Source organism: Muntiacus reevesi, chromosome 2 (assembly GCF_963930625.1).
Source record: "Muntiacus reevesi chromosome 2, mMunRee1.1, whole genome shotgun sequence".
Lineage (NCBI taxonomy): Eukaryota > Metazoa > Chordata > Mammalia > Artiodactyla > Cervidae > Muntiacus > Muntiacus reevesi.
This window is the reverse complement of record NC_089250.1, coordinates 157,300,114-157,316,934: the sequence shown is the minus strand read 5'-3', so window position 1 is coordinate 157,316,934 and position 16,821 is coordinate 157,300,114. Positions and strand designations below refer to the sequence as shown.

The window sequence follows — 16,821 nt, the reverse complement described above, 5'->3', positions numbered from 1 at the left end:
ATCCTTCCTTGCCTTCCACATTTCTTATTTGTATCTCCTATCTTCCATATCAGGAACTCTAGCTCCCAATAATATCAACACATTTACTCATTCTTTCAATCTAACCATACATCTAAAATAATTTTAGAACTGCTTTACCAAGCCCTTCAAAAAACAACTACAAGACTTGTTAGCAGTTCTTCCTCACATTCACACATATACTAAAGGCAAACAAACATCACTTTAAAAAGTCTCTTAGATTAGTTCTTTTCACCCCTTTCAGAGTTTAACTATACTATTCATTTGAAATACAGATGGGCTCATTAATTTCAGTTTGCATACTCTAGAGTTTTGTTTTCTTTTGTTCTTTTCCTTGTTTATTTAACTTTTATATATAGATCATACATGTTTCTAATGACAATATGCTTTTAAAAGTCCAAACTATTTTTTAAAAAATACGAATTAAAAAAAAAATACGAATTAAGGGAAATATATTTTCATTTCCTATCGTTTCCACAGCATTCTCTGTTGCCCCTTGTAAGTAATCAACATCACTGTTTTCTGGTCTATCTTTCTGGTGTTCTTTGCTTATATAAACAGGCATAAGTATGTTTTCTGATTTCCCTTACTTCACTAACACACCAAAAGTAGTATATTATATATATTATAGATCTTAGTGATGCTTTATTGCAACTGTGCTGCTAAGTACGGTTATCATTTTGATTTTACACACTTTCATCAGCCTTTTTGAAGAAGGAAATGGCAACCCACTCCAGTATTCTTGCCTGGAGAATCCCACAGACAAAGGAGCCTGGTGGGCTCCATGGGATCGCAAAGGGTCAGACATGACTGAGCGACTAACACACACATATATATTATATACTTAGTCACAATATATCTGTAAATCACTCCATTTGATTTCAAAGAGTTTATCATTGTTTTCTACAAGTGCATGACCACTAATGTGGATGTACTAGCTTATCCATCCCTTTCTTAGTTTTATCATTGAAGGAGTTTCCAAATAATGTTACCGTGAATAACCTTGTACATACAAAAAAAAAAGTATCTGCAGGATAAATTCTTTGGAATGAAATTGATATGTATTTCTATTGGAGATTTAAGGGATTTTAAAACACAGCCCAAATTCTCTTCAATGCTTACCACTAAGAAGGAGAATCTATGAGTCCTCCCTTTGAATCTAAAGAGTCTATGACTGCTTCAGTTGAGAGAATACGGATGTGATGTTATGGGACTTTTAAGGCTCTGCATTAAAAGATATGCAGTTTTTGCCTGATTTTTGTGGATGCTTGATCTTCTGATGTTCCCTCTCAGGACACATCTTTTCAAACTCAGTTGGCATGCTGAGAAGTCCAAACTATATGCAGACTGTGTAAGTAACCTAAAAACTGTCCCATTTGAGCTTAGCTTTCAGTCATCTCAACTGCAACAGAATATATATGAGTGAAAAGGCTACAGATGATACCAGCACCGCCCCCAATCAAGTCACCCCAGCTGTTTGGGCCCACCCCAGCTGTTTGGGCCCACCCAGCCCACAGAAATGGGGATATGGTTCATTTATTTTCATTCATATTAATATAGCTGATTAATGCTAAAAATATTCCTCTGATGACTGCTTTTAAAAGTATCTCACAGATTATCATACATGTTGCTTTTACTGTCATTATTTTTCAGTAATTTTATAATTTAAATTTGCATTTATTTCTTCTTTCATCCAACAGGAAGGCTTTATTTAACATGCAGGTATTTAATTTCAATATTTGCACCTTTTGGAAACTACTGTTTTCTTTATACTCTAGTATATGGTCAACTCACTTATTGCAAGTTTTCTATGTTTAGCTGGAGAGACAACATTGTCTGTAATCAGGCTGTATTGCTTGACATTTATGTGTGTGTGTGTGTGTCTGTGTGTGTATTTTTTTGTCCTCTTAAGTACTGAAAGTAATGCCTGAATTGTTTGCTAATGACAGTGATGCTATCTATTTCTCTTTGCATCACCTGTAATTTCAGTTTTGTATAGGTGGTTGCTGGATTATTTGGTGCACTGATATTCTTCTCATATATTATATCATTATATCATATATATAATCATTATATCATTATAGTGAATTGTGGATTTTTTATCTTAAGGTGTTCTTATGTAATGTTTTGGTGATACGAATTCTACTTTCTCTGATTGAGGATCAAAGCCCCTCTTTCTCACTGTATCCATTTTTCCTAGTAAATCTTCCTTTGTCCCTTCATTTTAGTCTTTCTGAATCAACACGTTTCAAGTGCATCTTCTATGACCAGCACAGAGTTGAATTTTGCTTTATGCACCAATGTGAATATGTTTTCTTTGAATAGGCAACTTAATCTCATCCATGTTTATTGATAATATTATGTTGGAGCTCAACTCTGTCATACTAGTTTATAATTACTGTGTGATTTAGGATGTGTTTTTCTGAGGTTTTTTCCTATCTGATATTTTCTTTCATTGGTATTTAAGAAAATTTCTGTTTTTGCTCTAGTGGTTTCCTCTATGTTCATACCTTCACAGTGGCCTTAATTCTCTCCTTTCCTACTTAACTTTTAACATTTGTATCTCAGTTTTAATCCTAAGTATCCCAGGAACAACAGTAATCAAAAGCAGAAAAATAAGAAACAATAATTTCTAGAAAACTAATTTATATTCACTAAGTAGTGAAAAACTACTTCTTGAAAATATCAGTAAGAACTTAAATATAGCAAAAAAAAAAAAAAAGTGAAACTGTGAGTTGCTCAATCATTTGACTCTTTGAAACTCCATGGTCTGTAGCCCACCAGTTTCCTCTGTCCATGGAATTTTCCTGACAAGAATACTAGAGTGGGTAGCAATTCCCTTCTCCAGGGGATCTTCTTGACCCAGGAATTGAACCTAGGTCTCCTGCATTGAAGGCAGATTCTTTACCTTCTGAGCCATCAGGGAAGTGAAAGTGAAAGTCGCTCAGTCATGTCCAACTCTTTGTGACCCCATGGACTATACAGTTCATGGAATTCTCCAGGCCAGAATACGGGAGTGGGTAGCCTTTCCCTTCTCCAGAGGATCTTCCCAACCCAGGGATCGAACCCAGGTCTCTCACACTGCAGGTGGATTCTTTACCAGCTGAGCCACCACGGAAGCCCAAGAACAGCCTCTGTACCTTTCCTGACCTAGAAGTTGAACCTGGGTCTCTTGCATTGCAGGAGGACTCTTTACTAGCTGAGCTATCAGAGAAGCCCAAGTCAGCAGAGAAGCCAATATCAAATAAATGATGGGGCATAAATATACTAAAAGATTAAAATATATTGCTCACTCATCAATCTTTGAGCTTGAAAAAATTATTTAGGGCATGAACAGTCATATATGAAGAGTAATCACGTGAAGAGTCATAGTCTGAGATCTAAAGTAGATGATCTATTCCATTATCATTGCAGGCATAAGTGAAAAAACCTACATTCTCAGCTGTGTTCAACAAAAGCTAAAAACAGGCTACTATCATGCTGCTTCCAGTCTTCTCTTATGCTTCCTTTAAATGTGATAAAATAATTTGGGCACTACCATAAGAAAACAGAATGATGACAATATATTTCACTGTAGCACCATCCTTATAAACAACTTATTTTCTTGGTAATTTTTTAGCACAGCTGGGAATAACTGATGAGCAATGAATTACTAGAATAAAGTAACAAAATATTTCAAAATATAGAAAAAATAGGAACACTAAGATCCCACATGTATCTAGATTTGTAGAAGGGTCCAACAGATCCATCTAGGTAATTACATATAGAATATTTTACTTCACATTTTTAAAATAAGTGAAAGTTCTCTTTGTTGTTTGGAAGCCTTCTAAGAAAGAATGAAATTCATGAAACAACTTCATAGATAACTGTGTGTATGCTTAGTTGCTCAGTCATGTCCGACTCTTGCGACACCATAGACTATAGCCTGCCAGGTCCCTCTGTCCATGGGATTCTCTAGGCAAGAATACTGGAGTGGGTTGCCATTTTCTTCTCCAGGGGATCTTCCCACCCAGGAATTGAACCCAGGTCTCCTGTATTGCAGAAAAACTCTTTACCAACTGAGCTACAAGGGAAGCCCCATTAGATAGTTGAAGTGAAGTGAAGTGAAAGTCGCTCAGTTGTGTCTGACTCTTTGTGACCCAATGGACTGGAGCCCTCCAGGATTCTCCCTGGGATTCTCCAGGCAAGAATACTGGAGTAGGGTGCCATGCCCTTCTCCCCAAAGATAGTTAGGTTTGCTCAAAAAAGAAACTAAAAAACTAAAACTGGGTCCAACTGACCCATACAGTATACCAAGCATTAAACAGTATCGTGTCTATTATCCTACCTATTATCTACACAACGGTACAGGTTCTTTTTCTGCTTCCCCCTTTCTCTTTCTTCTCCTCTCACATTTAGTTGCATTCTTTCTACTTAGAACATAGTAACAACATTTGCATACGATTCATCTACTGACATCCCCACCACTCTTGTTTTACACTTAGCTCTAAAATTAAATACATGAAATGTTCTCTATCTGTTTTTCATCTGAAGTGTTCCCATTCACCTCCTCATTAAATATCAGTAAAAACTATACACACATTTAAATTTTACTGATACCTATATAAATATATATGGTACCTATATAAATACATATGTCTTTCATATATATATCAGTTCAATTCAGTTCAGTCGCTCAGTCGTGTCCGACTCTGCGAACCCATGAATCGCAGCACACCAGGCCTCCCTATCACCAACTCCCAGAGTTTACTCAAACTCATGCCCATCGAGTCGGTGATGCCATCCAGCCATCTCATCCTCTGTCATCCACTTCTTCTCCTGCCCCCAATCCCTACTAGCATCAGGGTCTTTTCCAACGAGTCAACTCTTCGCATGAGGTGGTCAAAGTATTGGAGTTTCAGCTTCAGCATCAGTCCTTCCAACGAACACCCAGGACTGATCTCCTTTAGGATGGACTGGTTGGATCTCCTTGCAGTCCAAGGGACTCTCAAGAGTCTTCTCCAACACCACAGTTCAAGTGCATCAATTTTTTCGGTGCTCAGCTTTCTTCACAGTCCAACTCTCACATCCATACATGACCACTGGAAAAACCATAGCCTTGACCAGACGGACCTTGTTGGCAAAGTAATGTCTCTGCTTTTTAACATGCTATCTAGGTTGGTCATAACTTCCCTTCCAAGGAGTAAGCATCTTTTAATTTCATGGCTGCAGTCACCATCTGCAGTGATTTTGGAGCCCCAAAAAATAAAGTCTGACACTGTTTCCACTGTCTCCCCATCTATTTCCCATGAAGTGATGGGACCAGATGCCATGATCTTAGTTTTCTAAATGTTATGCTTTAAGCCAACTTTTTCACTCTCCTCTTTCACTTTCATCAAGAGGCTTTTCAGTTCCTCTTCACTCTCTGCCATAAGGGTGGTATCATCTGCATATCTGAGATTATTGATATTTCTCCCAGCAATCTTGATTCCAGCTTGTGCTTCTTCCAGCCCAGCGTTTTTCATGATGTACTCTGCATATGAGTTAAATAAGCAGGGTGACAATATACAGCCTTGACGTACTACTTTACCTATTTGGAACCAGTCTGTTGTTCCATGTCCAGTTCTAACTGTTGCTTCCTGACCTGCATGCAGGTTTCTCAAGAGGCAGGTCAGGTGGTCTGGTATTCCCATCTCTTTCAGAATTTTCCACAGTTTATTGTGATCCACACAGTCGAAGGCTTTGGCGTAGTCAATAAAGCAGAAATGGATGTTTTTCTGAAACTCTCTTGCTTTTTCGATGATCCAGCGGATATTGGCAATTTGATCTCTGGTTCCTCTGCCTTTTCTAATACCAGCTTGAACATCTGGAAGTTCACGGTTCACGTATTGCTGAAGCCTGGCTTGGAGAATTTTGAGCATTACTTTACTAGCGTGTGAGATGAGTGCAATTGTGCAGTAGTTTGAGCATTCTTTGGGATTGCCTTTCTTAGGGATTGGAATGAAAACAGACCTTTTCCAGTCCTGTGACCACTGTTGAGTTTTCCAAATTTGCTAGCATATGGAGTGCAGCTCTTTCACAGCATCATCTTTCAGGATTTGAAATAGCTCAACTGGAATTCCATCACATCCACTAGCTTTGCTCGTAGTGATGCTTTCTAAGGCCCACTTGACTTCACATTCCAGGATGTCTGGCTCTAGGTGAGTGATCACACCATCATGATTATCTGGGTCATGAAGATCTTTTTTGTACAGTTTTTCTGTGTATTCTTGCCACCTCTTCTTAATATCTTCTGCTTCTGTTAGGTGGACATCACCAGATGGTCAACACCGAAATCAGACTGATTATATTCTTTGCAGCCAAAGATGGAGAAGCTCTATACAGTCAACAAAAACAAGACCAGGAGCTGACTGAGGCTCAGATCATGAACTCCTTATTGCCAAATTCAGACTTAAACTGAAGAAAGTAGGGAAACCACTAGACCATTCAGGTATGACCTAAATCAAATCCTTTATGACCATACAGTGGAAGTGAGAAATAGATTTAAGGGACTAGATCTGACAGACAGAGAGCCTGATGAACTATGGACGGAAGTTCGTGACATTGTATAGGAGACAGGGATCAAGACCATCCCCATGGAAAAGAAATGCAAAAAGGCAAAATGGTTGTCTGAGGAGGCCTTACAAATAGCTGTGAAAATAGGTATCAGTTAAAGTTATATATGCATGTGTATATCTTACTGATATTTAATATCTATACAAAGAACTGCAATATCATAAATATATTACCACTTCATTAGATGAGCTATTCTCTAGGATGAATTGAGTGGTGACAATACAGACTATGGTCTACCAAGCCTAAACTACTTACTAGCTAGACCTATAAAAAGAAAAAAAATCCACAATTTCTATTTTAATAAAAATGGTAATGGCCCACATGTACAGAATTATCTGAGTTTGGCCATGTTCAAAATGTTTTTTCTATAGGTTTGACACATGAAAAACTATTTGGCAAAATATGAAAACCTTTAAAACTCAACATTCAGAAAACTAAGACCATGGCATTTGGTCCCATCACCTCATGGCAAATAGATGGGGAAACAATGGAAACACTGACAGACTTTATTTGGGGGGGCTCCAAAATCACTGCAGATGATGACTGCAGCCATGAACTTATTCCTGGAAGAAAAGCTATGACCAACCTAGAGAGCACATTAAAAAGCAGAAACATTACTTTGCCAACAAAGGTTCGTCGAGTCAAGGATATGGTTTTTCCAGTAGTAATGTATGGATATGAGAGTAGGACTAGAAAGAAGGTAGAGTGCCAAAGAATTGATGCTTTTGAACTGTGGTGTTGGAGAAGACTCTTGAGAGTCCCTTGGACTGCAAGGAAATCCAACCAGTCCATCCTAAAGGAGATCAGTCCTGGGTGCCATTGGATGGACTGATGTTGAAGCCGAAACTCCAATACTTTGGCCACCTGATGCAAAGAGCTGACTCATTTGAAAAGACCCTGATGCTGGGAATGATTGAAGGAAGGAGGAGATGGGGATGACAGAAGATGAGATGGCTGGATGGCATCACCGACTCAATGAACATGAGTTTGAGTAAACTCTGGGAGTTGGTGATGGACAGGGAGGCCATGGTGTGCTGCAGTCCATGGGGTCGCAGAGTTAGACACGACTGAGCGACTGAACTGACTGAACTGAAAAACCTTTAGCTTATATTTTCTTTCCTTAAGTTTCTTGAAATATTTGTTCCATGGCTGCCATGAGTTTCGAACTGTTAATCTAATCTCTTGCCCTTGTAAGATAGTTCATCTTTCTGCCTAAAGAGCCTAGGAATTTTCTTTCATTATCTTTAAAAATATAGTATTTTTACCAAAATGTCTCAAAATTGCTGCTGTGGGTAAATTTTACTGGACACCCAATCCAAAAGTTTATAAACAGGAGAATGGATAGGCAAATCACAAAAGAGTCAGACAATGAAAAACATCAAAAAAGTTAACTATAGGAATACAAAACAACATGAATTAATCCTGGGAATACACTGGTGAAAGAAATAAAATAAAACCACAGAAGACTGCATAAAATATTATTTCTGCTTTATAAAAATTAAAATATAAATAAGCAAAATGATATCCCATATAAGCATACATGTATATGTGATAAAGCTCTCTTTTTTAAAAAAAAAAATTTCATTTTAAGAAATTCTGGATTTCACACTAACGGAAAGCAGAAAACTTGTTTTTAAATTAAAAAAAAATGAACATGAACTATTATAAATAGAAAACTTAAAAGAACACAACAAATTGTTATTTTTAAAAAAAAATATCCTCTTATCAGGTATGTACTTTTGAGAGTGATTTTGCTAGTAAGACATGACTACTTACTTGTATTTTGATGACATAATAACCAAATAAAGTTGAGTCAGAGTAAACATAATTATAAGAAGAAAACTTAAAAGAATATTCAATAAATGTTTGTTTTTCAGTAATTAGAAAGTAATAAATTGGCAGCTAAGAATGTTGCTTATTTTAAGAGTTAGAATAGTTAATGTTCTTGAAAAATGTTAAGCAAATATATCAATCTTTAACATTAAGAGAAAGTAAAATGCCACAGATAGGCACACTAAAATTTAAAATTTCAAGAACAGTAGTAGTAGAAACGAACTAAAGGACCTAGCTACACCCTCTTTCAACAGTTTATATTTCTTCTGACATTTTTCTCTGTTAACCAAGTGTGAAGTCCTCTCACAAAACACTTCATTCTCCCAACTTCCAGGATCCTAATACCTCAGTACATACCAAGTTCCATTTAGGTTAAAAGTTATATTTGAATCTCTAAGAATGAACAGTAGGTGCAGTCAGTCAGCGGCTGGACAGAAAACACAACATGCTCAAAATGACTAACTGTGAAGAGTCTAATAGGGCTTCCCCAGAGGTCCAGTGGTAAAGAGTCCATCTGCGATGCAGGAGACACAGGAAACGTGGGCTCAATCCCTGGGTGGGGAAGATCCCCTGGAGGAGGGCATGGCAACCCACTCCAGTATTCTTGCCTAGAGAATCCCAGGGACACAGGACCCTGGCAGGCAACAGTCCACAGGATCACAGAATTGGACATGATTGAAGAGACTGAGCATGTGTGCGTGTTCAGATACACACATAGAGTCTAATAAAAAGACTATTTACAGAAGTATGTGAAAGTGACAGAGTCGGTCGCACAGTCGTGCCCAACTCTTTGTGACCCTATGGACAGTAGCCCACCAGGCTCCTCTGTCCACGGGATTCTCTAGGCAAGAATACGGGAGTGGGTAGCCATTCCCTTCTCCAGAGGATCTTCCTGACCCTGTCTGAGCCACCAGGGAAGCCTTGCAGAAGTACAGCCAGGGTAAAATTCTGGGACTATCACAGCAGCAAGCCTTTACTCTCCTGAAGCATGAAAAAAGCAAGAGGAAGAACATTTCTAGAACTCAAAAGAGCAACTGCTATGGGGAAGAACATCTGACAGTGCAGGCTTCAGCAGGACAACACAATTAAACCAGGAAGATCCAGCAGGGAGGGAGGAAGAGGAGAAAAACACCTTAACCTCACCCATCTCCCACCTTCTGATCCCAACTGAAAGCTGGAGGGCACGGGAGCAGAATGAAATGATGAGGGTCAATCTGGAGCGACAAATGGAGAACATCAAATCCAGTACCATATGAATCACCATAAAAAAAAGAATAAAGTTCATAACTGAAATAATTTGGCTAATACACTTTTTAAAACATTCAGGAAAAGTATAGATTCACTTTTAAGGAATATTGCTGAAAACATTGCACTTTACTAGAAGTACATATACAAAGAGGTATACAGCAGGATTCTGCTCCAAAATTAACTTCTTAGAAAAAGAATATAACTACAACAAGAATACCTTTTAAAAAAAAAAGCAGTATATGTATCATATTCATTTATAAACAAAGAGATGCAAGAATTTAGAGGATAATTAAACCATTTCCAGAAAATGAAGAAGGCAGAAGTACAACTGTGGAACTCAGTCTTTCATCATTACACAATTATAAAGGCCACCTCCACTTTGTTACTTAAACCAAAGTTTATGGAGCGTCTACTGCAAGCTAATTTTCTCATTATACATACTCCTGTTAATTTCTAATAATTTTCTGCATGACGCTTGTTGGTTACTGTCACTCCCAACCCCTTGATAACCAAATATTTTTAGAAGTTGTACTCTAGGGCATTGATAAAAAATTTCTCCACCAGATCTATTCACGTGTGCTCCACACACGCTATTACCGTACTAAGAATTCTGTTGTTACGTTCTGTTATGTTATCTGCACACATTTTAATATAAATCAAGCCACACTCAATGAAACAAATCCTTGGATAAAGAATCGATTGACTTTATAGAGATAGCCCATAGAACTCAGATAGTATGTGCTGATTTAAAAGCCTGGGCAACTAAGCTCCATCACCACTGGAACATGCCTTACTAACAGACCCTTTAATGGGGGCCTTCTCACACCTGCATCACTTCTCAAATCCCTTGAGTGATACCTGCACCTTCCAAGTAAAATTCACTTCAATTCTTATTTCATGGTCTGTGAAAACCCAGTTTTTAAAGCATCCTACATTTCCTGCTGCTAAATTTCCTTGCTCTTCTTCACAAGCAAATTTCCTTGAAAGAGCTGGCTTTGCCCACTGTATCAGATTCCACTCCTCTCACTCGGTTTTAAATCCAATCCAGCCAGGCTTTTAACCCCACCACTACACTAAAACTGCTCTTGTCAAGATCACCAAAGATCTGCACAGTACTAAATTTACTGGTCAGGCCTTAGTAACTATTCTACCTGACCCATCAGCAGAGCAACATTTGGCACAGTTGATTACTCTCCTGTTTAATAGTCTTTCATCACTTAGCTTTTAGTTCACTGTACTCTTTCTTGCTTATTTCCTTCTTCTCCCTTACCTCTTATTATTGGAACAACCTAAGGCTCAATCATTTTCTCCTTTCTATCTAAACCCACTTCCTTAGTGATCTGATCCAGTTTCATGGCTTTAAATGCCATTCAAAAGCCAAGAGCTCTCAGATTTACATCTCCAGCCCAGATCTCTCTCTGGAACTCCAAACAGCCAACTGACTACTTGAAGACTTCACTTTAACATCTAATGGATATCTCACATAAAACATGTCCAAGCTGAACTCCTGACATTCAAACCACCTTCACCTCAAACCTGCTTCAGAGACTCTATATGTCAGTCAATGGCAACTTCACCTTTCCAGGGGCTCATGTCGAAAACTCTGGAATCATCCCTGACTCATCATTTTTCCTCAGACTCTACATCCAAACTCTAAAAATAACTACTTTGTAATACATCATATGGGGCCACCCTGGTGGTTCAGTGGCAAAAAACCTGCCTGCCAATTGCAGAAGATGTAAGAGATGCGGTTCAATCCCTGGGTCCGGAAGATCCCCAGGAGAGGGAAATGGCAACCCATTCTAGTATTCTTGCCTGGGAAATTCCATGGACTGAGGAGCCTGGTGGGCTCATATATAAGCATACCTATTATGTTTATTTTTTACTGTCTGTATCTTCCTGTTAGAAATAAGTTCTATAAAGAGAAGGAAAAACAGCTGATGCATCCTTTGCTGAGAAGCCTTACTGCATATCTCTGGAACCAAGTGGAACCAAAACTGAGCTTCAATAAGCTACAAAGTTGACACAATATTTGAAGGTGCTCCAGCAGAGCAGATACTCTAAAACTCAGAAATACCAATGACTGTACCTAAGACTTTTAACTACAGTCTCAAGAACTAAAAGGTATTCTGCAGTATCTCAGGTATTTTTCAAAAGTAATGTTCAAATTAAGATAATTAGAGATAAGTTAACCAGATGGTTCCTTTGTTCTAAATCATATTACAAAAATCTCAGAGAAGATGCATAGTACTAAGCACAGAGCCAAAGATACTTCAGAATTATCTGCAGTATTATTAGAAATTGAGTAAGTGGTCACTTAGAGTATGCTAACTGAAAGTTTTTGATCTTTTTTTAAAATTTCTACATAATGGTTAAGACCATCCTTTGAGTATATTTCAAAGTAAATTTTTATCTAGTAAAATGCCCTGTTTTCATGGATGACTATGCTATAACTTCAGCTTTCTTTTCAGCTACCCTCACTGCAATGCTGGCTGAAGAGATAGCCCCTATTTAATTTTTTTAAAAAACACTTTTTTTTTTAGTTATCTAGAAGCTTTAAAAAAGTAAGGATAATCAAAGTAAACCCAATCTACATTTGGGTAGCTAATGCCATTAAAAACTGCCAAGAAAAGAGAGCCTAAGTCACATCACAGTGTAGTAATTACCACTAAGAATAGAGGGAAAAATGTTTTTAACTCTGTCCATAGAGATAAGCATTCACTTATAACTAAGATAATAAATTATCTCTTTACTTATGTTCAGAGCAGCCTTACTTAACTTCATATCATTACCTGAAGTAGAACTTGTCTATGGTATACACAAGCTATGTCTATGGTATCTGTTAGCTATTCTGACAGTCTTTAAACTATATACACCTATTGTTTTGTATTCTTTTCTAAGCACTTTTAAAAGTGGAAGTACTTACAGATTATTTTTTTGACATCACATCTTTTAACAATAAGCTACAAATTCAAAATATTTTAGGAGTAAAGTAATACTAATATTGAGAGTCCCTTGGACTGCAAGGAGATCCAACCAATCCATCCTAAAGGAAATCAGTCCTGGGTGTTCATTGGAAGGAATGATGTTGAAGCTGAAACTCCAACACTTTGGCCACCTGATGTGAAGGGCTGACTCATCTGAAAAGACCCTGATGCTGGGAAAGATTGAGGGCAGGAGGAGAAGGGGACAATAGGGAAGGAGATGGTTGGATGGCATCACCGACTCAATGGACATGGGTTTGGGTGGATTCCAGGAGTTGGTGATAGACAGGGAGGCCTGGAGTGCTGTGGTTCATGGGGTCGCAAAGAGTCAGACACGACTGAGCAACTGAACTGAACTGAACTGAACATTAATATGCTAATTTTATTATTAAGATATAATTTTAGAAAATGATGAACTTTACTTTGTACCTAAGTAATTTACAGAATTTAAAAACTACTCATAATTAGTTTACTATCCTTATAAAACTCATAAATCATGTATTCTTCCCATTTCTTATACTACATTCATAAAGGTGCCTGACAAATAATACAAATAATAGGACAAAAATCAAATAAAAAATTTATCCTTTTGATAAATTTACTCATTGACAGAAATAATATTCTGATTATAGAATAAGCCAAAAAAAAAACCCCTCAATACTTTTAAATTTACCAAAACTACAACTGACATTCTATAATCAAATTATTCCAAATAAAAACAAATAACAATCTATATTAATATTTGAGATTAGAACAAATTTGTTGTGCCTTCCTAACGTCTGTGGAAGTATAGTCACCACCATGTCTCAGGCCTATCCTTCAATAAAGGGAAATATGTAAAAAGTAAAATGCATTCTGTGAATTGTAAACTATATTCAGATGGCAGATTGGGTGGGGAAGGCATGTGCCAATCAGGTGGCCTACAGAATTGGTTTTAATGGTCAATACTACAGGTAAACTCACCCTGGAGAAGGAATGGCAACCCACTCCAGTATTCTTGCCTAGAGAATCCCATGGACAGAGGAGCCTGGTGGGCTACAGTCCATGGGGTCGCAAAGAGTCAGACACGACTGAGCGACTAACAGACACACAAGTAAACACACACAGTTACTGCATCACAGAACTTCTATATAAAGTTAGGATCCATAAAGGGTTTTAACTATTAATGAAAGGTGAGGTTTTAAAATCTCTTCTGCAGAGGCAAACAGAAAAAAATTCTATTTCAGTTTAGGCTTTATTCAGAAGAAAAAACTAGTTTGGTTATAGACTAGACTTTGGGGCATCATGTCACTTTGGGGCTAAATTCATCCTGCAAACAAACTCAAGGGAAAAAAAAACCCACGGGACAAAACTTTAACTTACTTTGGAGCTGGGTTGCTAGGCCCCTAGAAGTCCACACACTCTCTCTCTAGAGGAGGGGTAGGCAGGCTAAGACCCAAGGCTAAGTCTAGAACAAAGCCTCGCCCATCTGTTGATGTCTATGGCTCCTTTCATGTTATAACAGCAGAGTTGATTGGTTTTGACAAAGACCATATGGGCCACAAAGTCTAAAATGGTTACTATCTGTCCCTTTATGGAAAAGATTGTGACCCCTTGCATTAAATACTTATAATAATGTCAAATGTGTTCAAAACAAAACAAAATTAATTAAATTAGTAGAAAACAGTAGCTTGTAAATTGGAAGTTGACCAAAGAGTAAAAGTTCTGGTTAACAGTCAACTTAAATAAGTATTCATCTTAAAACTTCAAAAGTCATCACATTATGGTTCAAATTCAAAAGCATGATGATGGTTTAATCCTGAATCTTCCTGTTCTCCCCAAGACATACAAAATAAGGAAAACATGAAGTGGGGGAAGCGAAAGAAAAGAAAAAAATTAAATTTCCAGAGAAACTGGGAATGAAAATAAACTCAACAACTCCAAATCAGATGTGAATGTGCAAAAAGCCAATGAAACTAAGAGAACCAGATAGAGAAACCTGCAAGAATGCAGAAAGGAAGACAAGGAACAAGGAACATGGGAGAAACTTAATGGCAGATCTCAAAAATTACCCCTCTCATTCCCACAAAAAATGGGCCCACTCTCCCTCAACATGAGAAGAGCTACAATAAAAAAAAGACAACAGGCTGCGGATAAGCTCGTGTGTGGCGGCGGAGTCAGCTTCGGCTGCAGCGGGAGACTTTGGCGCGATGTCTCACACCATCTTGCTGGTACAGCCTACCAAAAGGCCAGGAGGCAGAACTTACGCTGACTGTGAATCTGTGAATGAGTGTAAGGAAGGTGTTTGTAACATGTATGAAGACCATCTGAAGAGAATGAGTCCCAACAGCCCCTCTATCACATGTGATATCAGTCAGTTGTTTGACTTTATTGACGACCTGGCAGACCTCAGCTGCCTTGTTTACCAAGCTGATACCCAGACATACCAGCCTTATAAGAAAGATTGGATTAAAGAGAAGATCTACATGCTCCTTCGTCGACAGGCCCAACAGGCTGGGAAATAGTTGAGTTTGGAGGCATTAGGGGAACAGAGGAGGGCTTGGAACACAGATGTGTGCAGTGTGCTGTAGTGGAAGTTTTGTATTATAGTTATTCCGTTTCCATTTTGGTAAACCCTAGCCAGAATTCAATGTATTAGATAAAATGTGATAATCTTGTTCAATCTGAAAACCCCTTTGCCCCCCTCCCTCCCCCCTTTTATTTTTACTTAAACATTTTTATGATGATTTAGAAGGAAGTTGGTTTTTGTCAGTTAACGTTGGTTCCAGTCCCTCAAACTGTTCGTACCTGCTTTATAACATCCACTGTACTAATCCTCCTTCAAATTGGGGTGGGGAGTGGAGGCGCAGTTTAGTTACATCCTCAAGATAAAAGTCTTGGTAAAAAACAAATAAATGTTCTTTAGTTATTAAAAAAAAAAAAAGACAACAAAACACAGAAAACATAAAAAAACCAGATGGGATCACAAGACAAAATCCAACTTTCTCTTGTATACAAGAGATACATTTAAAACAAAGTGATTCTGAATGGTTAACAGTAAAGAAATGGGCAAAAATACACCAAGAAAAGACCAACTTGCCATCCCCCCAAATTCAAGAGCCATAATATTAATAATAGACAAGGTAGAAATCAGATCAGAAAACAATAAACAAAGTACCTTATACTATTAAAAGACACAATTCACAATAAAGATTTAGTAGTTATGAATATCCATGATAGCAAATCCTACAAAGCATAAATTCAAGAACATATAAGAAGATAAAAGCAAAAATAAACTAGTATTTTTGTACTTTTATTAACTTTCAGAGCATGATAGATCAAGTTAATATAAAAAATCATAAGTAAGGAAGAGAAGACCTAATCAGGAGCAGTAAAGTTTCTTGGACTCCAAAATCACTGTGAATGGTGACTGCAGCCACGAAATTAAAAGATGCTTGCTCCCTGGAAGAAAAGTTCTGACAAACCTAGACAGTATATTCAAAAGCAAAGACATAACTTTGCCAACAAAGGTCCGTATAGTCAAAGCTATGGTTTTTCTAGTAGTCATGTAAAGATGTGAGAGTTGGACCATCAAGAAGGCTGAGCACTAAAGAACTGATGATTTGAACTGTGGAGCTGGAGAATCCTCTTGAGAGTCCCTTGGACTGCAAGGAGAACAAACCAGTTAATCCTAAAGGAAGTCAATCCCGAATACTCATTGGAAGGATTTATGCTGAGGCTGAAGTTCTAAAACTCTGGCTACCTGATGCAAATAGCCGATTCATTAGAAAAGACCCTGAAGCTGGGAAAGATTGAAGGCAGGAGGAGAAGGGGACGACAGAGGATGAGATGGTTGGACGGCCTCATTCACTCAATGGACGTGAATCTGACCAAAATTCTGGTAGATAATGAAAGACAAGGAAGCCTGGTGTGCTGCAGTCCATGGGGCTGCAAAAAGTCGAAAACAACTGAGTGACTGAACAACAAAAACAACCTGTGCTATATCTTGATATAATAGGATTTACCTCCTTTTCAACTATCTGTGGAACAATTATGAAAACTGGATTCCAAAGAAAATGTGAATAAATTACAAAAAGGAGAAATAATACCCACAATATTCCCTGAACACTATAAAAAAAACAAAAATTCAAAACAAAATTTAAAA

The 16,821-nt window shown here is 37.8% G+C and overlaps 1 protein-coding gene and 1 pseudogene across 3 annotated transcripts in view; one reads left to right on the top strand and one right to left on the bottom strand.

The window, feature by feature from the left end:
• ATRNL1 (attractin like 1) overlaps window positions 1–16,821 on the bottom strand; it is a 746,492-nt gene that overhangs the window by 666,038 nt on the left and 63,633 nt on the right. The gene's annotated exons all lie outside the window — the stretch shown is intronic.
• On the top strand, window positions 14,867–15,181 carry LOC136158330 (enhancer of rudimentary homolog pseudogene; annotated as a pseudogene).